We start from the raw sequence: 9,142 nt of genomic DNA, 5'->3' as shown, positions 1-9,142 counted from the left end.
TCGTGATTTGATTTTCTTTTTGTTTCTGGCCCACATCACTTACTCTAATGTCCTCCTGGTTCTTCCATGATGACAGGATTTCATTTGATTTTTAAGAACAAACAACATCCCATTGTTTATATGCCAGGTTCTGTGTATGGATTCAGCTGCTGATATACTACTAGGCTTATTCCATGTCCTATACTTTGTAATACATGCCGAAATTAACTGGCCAGTACAGGCATCTGGTCAACATACTGATCAATCTCCTCGAGACAAATACCCACTAGTGTGCTTGCTGGATCATATTGCAGTTCTATTTCTAATATTCTGAGGAGCCTCCATGCTCTTTTCCACATTGACTGAAAGAATTTATATTCCCACAAAAAGTGTTCAGTTTCATTTTCTCCACATCCTGACCACCATTTTTGTCTTTCATCTTTTTGACAGCATCATTCTGTAGAAGTGAAGTGACATCACCTCATGCCTTCAATTTATACTTCTCTGATGATTAGTGATGTTGAGTAGTGGTGCCTTTCATAACTGTGGCCATTTTTATACCTTAAGTAAGGACTGTTCTTTTTCCCCCAACTTTTAAATCAGATTATTTGTTTTCTTTGTATGGAGCTCTTGGGGTTCCTTGTATTCTTTGAATATTAACCCCTTATGGTTTGAAAATATCTTTTCCATTCCATAGGTTGTTCATTCACTCTACTGATAAACTTCTGAGCTGAAATTAAGGTATTCTGTAGGTCCATCTGTGGCTTCTATTTAACTCAGTCTCACTGCATGTTTTCAGGAGGCTATCCTGGGGAATCCATTTGCTTGCTTAATTATATTATTGGAAGAATTCTGTTCTTTGAGGATATTGAACTATGATAACTTTTCTCTCCACCAATGTCAGCAACATGCTCTTGTTGGCTTCTCAGCATTACCACTTTGGCATATGGCCCATTCATGGAAAGGCAGAAAAGACAAACCAAGTCCTTCTTATCCTTCCTTTTCCCTTCCTCTTTTCTCATTGCATATATCTGACATACTCTTACTTCTTCTGTTGCTTTTTTAGGGTTCATGTCATCGATTGAGTCACCTTGATAATCTCATAATATCATAGTTTGCGATCTGGCATACCTGTGCAAAGTTCCATTTCTCATGTGGTTACTGTATTCACAAGCTGCATGAATTAGGGCTTTTAGCTTATCACAATGTTCTACTGAAATGGGATAACTGGTTTACCTGGTCTTTATTTGATCAGATCTCTAGGGCATCCTCAGGATAGTAAGAACAATTTTACTATAAGAGGCAAGTATCAACATAAAAGGGACTACAGCAAACAACATAACCATGACACAGACAGATACCTCATGCACTGAAGTATCCCCACAGGCTAACTTGAGAATAGGGGGTATGTCACAGAAGAAGTGGTTGATTTGGTTAGAATGACAGAAATGCAGAGAGAATATCTGCCATGTCTGCCCTACCTGGACTGGCATTTCCCCAAGCCAGGAGCCAGCTGCCAGTTGATGGCACTTCTTTGGGTTCATGACTAGGGGATAGTGAAGAAGGTTGCAGATGGCCACATAGCTGTCATAGGACATCACAGTCAGAAGGAAACACTCTGTTGCTCCAAGCACAAGGAAGAAGCACAATTGGGTGGCACAGCCCAGTAAGGAGATGCTCCTATCCTGAGTCCAAAGGCTGGCCAGCATCCTGGGGAGAGTGACTGAAACATAACAGATTTCCAGTGAAGAAAAATGTGCCAGGAAAAAATACATGGGTTTGTGCAGTGCAGGGTCAAGCTTGGTTATTATGACTATGAGGCTGTTCCCAATGAGGACAACCATGTAAATGATGGAGAATAGCCCAGACAGAAACCCCTGGAGGTTTGGAAGTTCAGAAAATTCCAGCAGGACAAACTGCACCACTGTGGAGACATTGTCTTCTGCCTCTACCTCTTCATGTTTCATCTGTGGGAAAGATTCAGTCAGAAGTAGAAAATTAACTTCATTTTTCTTTTCTTTTCTTAATGTACACTGAAAATGGCATGCTTTCAAATACCCCAATTACCTTTCAGGTAAAAGTGTACGACCTCCATAAGGTCTGAAATTTGGTGACCATATACCCATTCTTTATTCCTAAATTTATCTGCAATAACTCTTTTAATATTTTCTTTCTCTGCTGAGAGTTGTTATACATTCCTTCTGTTTCTGTGATGAGGCACGTCACTTTACTTTTCATTTGAAAATTTTAAAAAATATAAATCTGAATCCAGTTTTAAGTGAAGCAATAATTTTCCTCTTTCAGAAGATGTTTTTCTGGTCTCCCAACATCATGTTGAGTATAATTATCAGTTCAAAATTAACTTAAATTTATGAGAAAACCTTCTTTAAGAAATCTGCAGGCCCAGAAGGATGATGTGACTGGGGCATCACTGGCCTCACTATGACTATTGGGAATATTTTGGAAGTGTGCCAGAATAGGCACACTTGTAGTGATGCTTGTAGTGATGGCCTTCAGCATCCTTTTCATACAGTAGCTTAGAAAAATGCCAGGATTTAATTACCATCGGATTTCAGTGTGAACGTGGACTTACCTGCAGAAAATGATGGAAAGAATGGTTCACCCTTTTATCTCTGAACATTGAATGAGATAAATTTCCAGATTGTGTTCTCTATTTTTATGTTATTGGACCTGTAATACAAAACTGCCTTGCATCACAACCTAGTTGTCAGTCTGAAAACTGCTCTCCCTGCCCTTTCCAGTGCAACTATTTTCCTCGCCTCCCAACCACTTGTCAGTCTGTGAACATCCTAGTTAGCTATTGGTTCATCAGTTAGCTTGCAAGTATTCTTCTCCATTATTGGTCCACTGTTACCTGGCAGAATTCAACTGCTTAAGGGTGGCTACCCCGCCATCTTTTCTCTCCCCCTGACTTGCTTTCTCTCTCCTCCTCACTTTTCCACTCTTTCTTGCATGTGCCCTTTCTCTTTCCCTTTCTCTTTCTCTCATTTTCTCCCTTACCCTGCAGGGAGACACTCTGTTTGCTTAATAAACCCTCTTATGTGATTTCCCATGTCCTACATGGTTTTCGAGGGATTCCTTACAGAACCAATGGATAAATAACTAAGATATAACCATTTCATACAGAGTTTGATAGCATGTAACAATCAACCTCAGTACTGTCACTACAATATTACATTCTGTGCAAATGTCAAAAAAAAAAAAAAAAGAAATCCTTAATAATTTTAGGGAAGAGTATATTTAATCTTTAACATTGATTTTTGTACATTTCCAAAGACCATTTTAGCTTTCATATTCTGTATAGTCCATTATAAAATTAATGATTAGTTGTTCACCAAATATAATGCAATACTACATAATCTTTAAAAGTCTGTATTCATTTAAATATAAGATTATGAAACCAGAAGTCACAGATTATTCTTCACATTTTGCAGGCCAATTGATGTTGAGATGATTACTGAGTATCTTGAGATGTAGTAGGGACCTTTAAGATGGTTTTCTTATCCAGGGAAGCTCAATAGTTAGGAGGTAAGTTTATTAGCATCTGTGGTCTATAAACCAGTTGTAGATCAAATGTGCACCTCTTTATTCTGAAGGCAAATCTACCGCATACATAAGACAATAAACACAATTCTTCTTGATATTTTCTGAAGTCTTTCATGTCTTCAGAAATGGCTGATATTCTACTGAGTTCATTGGCTCAATTCCATCTATACAGTTGCTTTGTATATGTGGGTTTGTGCATGAGTGTGTTTGCACGCTTTATTCATTTACATTATGATGTAAATTCATTTTTATTTCTTGACCTGTTTTATATCTTATTTTGATATTTTACACAATATTTTATTTGAGATGTAGAACATTTTTCCAAACACTTTGATTTTCTGACTTCTTGGACAAGTTACAAATGAATCAAATAATTGAAGTAATGCTCCAGATTAAAGTTCAGGATTTCTGGGTTTCTGGGTATTCCTCACATGGGTATGTATATGTGTTTGTGTGTTTTGTGGTTGGTATGTAGGAATTATTATATTTCCACTCAATCTTGCAGAAGAATTCCATCATCTCATTATTCACTAAATAATTTTCATATTTGTAATAAGTAATTTAAACACAAAAGGACTAAATCCCAAAGGATGTGTACCTCTAATCTTATTCTAAAACTGTTAAGTGTGCATGGTGGTCAAGATTTCAGCTTCAAAAACACATAAAAAAAGGAGAAAGAAACAGTCCATGCTAGACTTGGTCACCTGTGGACTTTCTATTTCTAAACATGGGAATGTTGAATAAGAATTTCTTTTTCCATCTATAGATTCCAACAAATATTGAAGTCCTTAAGGTACTTCAAACATCTTCCATAATTGTACAATTACTGTAAATGAAAATTTGTTGTTACAATGTAAAAAGGTGTAACTGAGACTCTAAGAGGAACACAAACTAGGAGATGAGAAATGCCTTTACTGCGGTAACAAGGATATAAAACTCTACTGTGAAGTATTTTCTCTTGCTGCACCCACATAAAAATTTTTGAACAATTACTTAGTATTAAATTAAGTCTAGAATTTAATTCATGGAAAATTCTAAAAAACACTGGCTGAATCCTCACTTCACTGTGGACATGTGATGTGTGCCCACATTTGATATGTAACTCTAACCTTGAGGAATTGCCATCCTTTTCTTTGTCTTTGCTACATCAGCCCACTCTTTTTCATGGTTTTGCATATTGCAATCTCCTTTGGCTTTTGTTTCCCTATGTTCAAGTAGGAGTGGACATTTATAAAGTAAATTACACCCCAGTTTCCAAAATATAATGAGCAACAAAAAGCAACATGAACAGAACTTTTGCTTTCTCTAACCTACTGAATTTTTACTTTTCCTTCCTTTCTTTTTCCTAGATGGGAAAGTATTAAATTTCCATTTGTAAAATGGGCTAGCAATTTTATGAATATTCAATATATTTCTCCATGAATAACTATATACAAAGGAAAACAAAATATTATAATCCCAGCTACTAAGAGAGCTTAGGCAGGAGGAAGAAATAAATGTTTGAGACCAGCTTGGAAAACTCAGCAAGACCTTATCTCAAAATAAAAAGGAATGAAGAACTGGGGATGAAACTCATTTTTAGAGAGCCCCTGGATTCAATACCCAACACCAGAAAAGGAGAAATGTTATACTTTCTCTCACTATTCAAATTGTCTTATACTCTAAACACAATTTGGCATAAGAAACTTCCTCAAACTGCTGAACATTCTTGTTTGTTTCTCTAATTTTAGAAACTTTAGAAACATCTTTTTATACTACTAAGAGAGAAAAATACTGCTAACTCAACTAGATGTAGCCATGTTTGTTTTGGTTTAGATACTTCATGTTTATATAGTGGTTATTCCCTTTGAAATAATGATCTTCTGTGATATAAATAGTGGATAGTTAAATTAGAGCTACTATCATACATAATACTTATATCAAGAGCAAGTAGTTGAAATCAAACTAAAGATAAGAAATGAAGGTAGATCCAATCAGAAGGATGTCCTTCTGCCAGAAATCTCTAATGATGAACAACAAAACCATGCTAACATTTCTCTAACATTTTTAGATTCATTTATCATGCATTTTTACTCATCACAAGCAGGAACCATTTTAATAGTAGTAAGATAAAAAGCCATTTTAATACTGTATATTCAATATTTTGCTCACCCAGTATATGTAATTGGGTTTTCGCAGGATATTATGTCCAGATTCTATTGATATAAAATAGTTAAATACATACTTATCACACAATTATTTAGAAAATATTAGAAGATAAGATAATGATGACAATAATCTTTCATGCTGCCTCCTTTCAAGAAAAGGATTTCCTACTTTGCTCTCAGTTCATCTAATACTAGAAAAAGTCACAAGAGTACAAACGTAATCTGAAAGAGCAACTTGGAATTGAAAAAGTAACCAACAACAAAGAATTCCTTTTAAATTTTAAATATTTCTTATTGTTCATGCTAATAAAATTAAAAGCAGACATAATAATAAATTGTATATTTGTCAAAGTAGTCCATGCTTATCTATTTTATAATTAGGTTGATTATAATGTTTACTTTTATCAATTGATAAAAGACAGAAAATAATAAAGAAGTTTATCCATTTTATAGTTTGGGAATTTAATTTGTAACAGAAGGTAAGCCTCTTCTAACTAACATATATTCAACTTTCAGAAAAAAAAAAAAAAAGAAGAAGAAAGAAAGCAACAATAACAGTGCTCCTGAGGTAGGATAGTGTCTACCCTGGGGATAAATCTTTTCCCAAGTAACTTTCTGACTGAGGAAAGCATCTTCCTTCTATTCATGTAGTTGGGTTGAAAAAACTGTATCATGCATGGCTATTCTACTCCTTATATCCTCCTTATATACTCCTTAGTTTCTCCTCCTTCTTTGTGCTTAGAGATATAAACACTGAAAACATCAGAAACTTATAACTGCATATTAGTTATGATTAAATTCTAACAAAACTGCAAATGTTTAGGGCCTTCTGTTACAAAGAAGTCTATGTGTCATTAGATGTTCTCAAGAGGGTTGAGGGTCATCAGACAGTCCTGCCATCTTCACCACTAATCTGCCTGCTATAAATCCACATTGGGCAGTTAGACCTCATCATCCCCCAGATAAAGAAAGAAGCAGAAGGAGAATGAAGAGCAGTATTCACTGTTCCTTATCAGTTGCACAAACTAGAAAAGTCATGCACACTTTCCAGGAAGAATCCCCATTGTAATATTCGGCGACAGGACTATAGCAGCCTGGACGGGAGGCCTTCAAGTGTAACGTCTAGCTAGATTGCCATGTGACCAACTATGATTTGCTGTTTTTATGATTAAATGCCTTCAACTGTCAAAACTTAGAATTTTTAAAAGTTATTGCTTGGGTTTACAGTCAAAGTACTCTTCATATGGTGTGTAAATTAGTAAGGCATCCACACACAAACATACTTAGATACATTCACGAGTTCAAGGGAGGCAATATTAGATCCAGCCATAGGAACCTGGAATATTATTATACAAATATAAAGATTAATGACTAGAAAAATGGAAAATGCACTTTAGCAACACGCCTTCTTCATTTCCAAACATTGAAGGTTACAAAGATTTAAGTTATGTATTTAGTTATCTATTTTGAGTGATATTATTTGTGGTCAATTTAATTTTAGCCATTAAAATATACATGCAACACTAACTTTGTTTTAAATTTCATTTGAGTCTTATGCATCGTTTAATTAGGCCATGTGTTTCTCATACTATTAAGTCATGGAGAACTTCACGTATTTATGTACATTTCCTTTAATAGATATATGATTTGCCAATGGTTTCCTAAGTCTGTAGCCTGTATTTTTGTTTTTCCAACAATGCAAACAGAATGAAATGTTTAATATTGAAGAAGGTTAATTTAAAAAAGATTGTCTTTGTGCTTTTAGCAACATAAATATATGCCTATACATGGTCATACATATTTTCTCATATATTTTTGTACAACAAATATTTTTTTTTAATTTCTACAGCTAAATCAATAATGTATTTTGAGTGTGATTTCTTGAAGTAAAAAATTTATGTTTAGGTTTTTGCATTTATAGAAGTTCAAATTTCTTCAAGAAAGTCTTTTCATCCTTCTCAAGGAACTATGTACAACCATAATGTACCAATACAATGTTTAAGAAAATTAAGCCAACCTGAATAAGAAGAGTGAAAATTTGCTGTTTGGCACAATGCATTTCCTATTACATGGAATAGAAGACCTATCAGGACTCAACATGCAAGAGAGATTAGCTACTGTCTGATTTATACAGTAGAAAGTTCATATAACTTCAAGCAGCATGTAGTAACGGAATTTCCAGGATTCTTATTATAAAAGATGTCAACTTCTATAGCAATTCATCAAATGGAGTATCTAAGATTATAGCTATACCAGGGTGTTCATAGACTTGAGACAGATTAGCCAACAATTTAACAGGAGTTTGTGGAGAATGAGAAGATGAAATGGGTACTGTTGAAATTCTAATTACTGCAGTTATCTGAATGACTAGGTGGAAGTACAAGGCCACACACACAATCAAGACTGATCCTGGTAAAGGCAATCATGTAAATGCAGGGAGTACAATCCATCAAAAACTTGCAAAGTTCCTGAAATTTTAATGCATTTTCCAAGTTTCCAAGCCAGCCACAAATTCATCAATAAATAAATGTTGGAATTTTTCCTGGCTAGGGTATTAAAGTACAATAAATGTCTTTGGTTGCTGTGCTATACTGAACAATGAGGGATGCTTAGGAATTCAGACATTGGAATGTAAGCAATAATAATAACCAGATTTTATCTTAGTTTCACAACAAAAACTGATTCCACAAAATAAGTCCGGGGAAGAGACTAAACAAACCAATGGCAATAACAACCATTCCTATGTGTACTAGAATCTGTAGTTGCTATAGTGTGTCACATAAATTGTTCAGTTATAACCAGAATTTATGAGACATGTAGCAAAACAAGAAAGTATGATCTATACACTGAAACAAAATCAATAGTGAGTTGCTGCTAGGAGCCCTGCTTTATGAGGAATGTTAAATAGAGTCTTTGAGTTGAAGGGAAATGATGGCATAGATTAAGTCAAAACTACAAAAACTAAAGAGAGTCTTTGTGAAGGTAATTATACCAGTAATTATAAGGCATAGTGTCACATACTTTCTATTTTCCCTTTTGAATAATTTAAAGTAGTAATTTAAAAACTATAATTATAATCTGTGATTTTGTATACATTACTATTGTGAAAAAACTAAAATTACTATAAAAATAATCTGAATGATTTTATAGGAAACAATTAACTTAGACATAAACAACTCCTAAAATGACATTAAACCCCAAATGACATGCTATAAAGGAAATAAAATATACACATAGACTTGTAATGAGTCATTGAATTAATAATTAACAAATCACTGCACAAAAAGCCAAAAAAGAAAAGGCTTCACTAATACTGTATCTATCTTCTTCTCAGTTTTTTGTGTCATCAACTTTAATGGTTTTATAACTGCATCATAGTCATAAGTAACAGTTGGATTTATTTTGACATATTCATACTTGCATAGATTTATTTTTATCCATTTCGGTCC

Source organism: Sciurus vulgaris (genome assembly GCF_902686455.1).
Source record: "Sciurus vulgaris genome assembly, chromosome: 11".
In the NCBI taxonomy this organism is placed as follows: Eukaryota; Metazoa; Chordata; class Mammalia; order Rodentia; family Sciuridae; genus Sciurus; species Sciurus vulgaris.
This window is presented reverse-complemented; position numbering follows the sequence as displayed.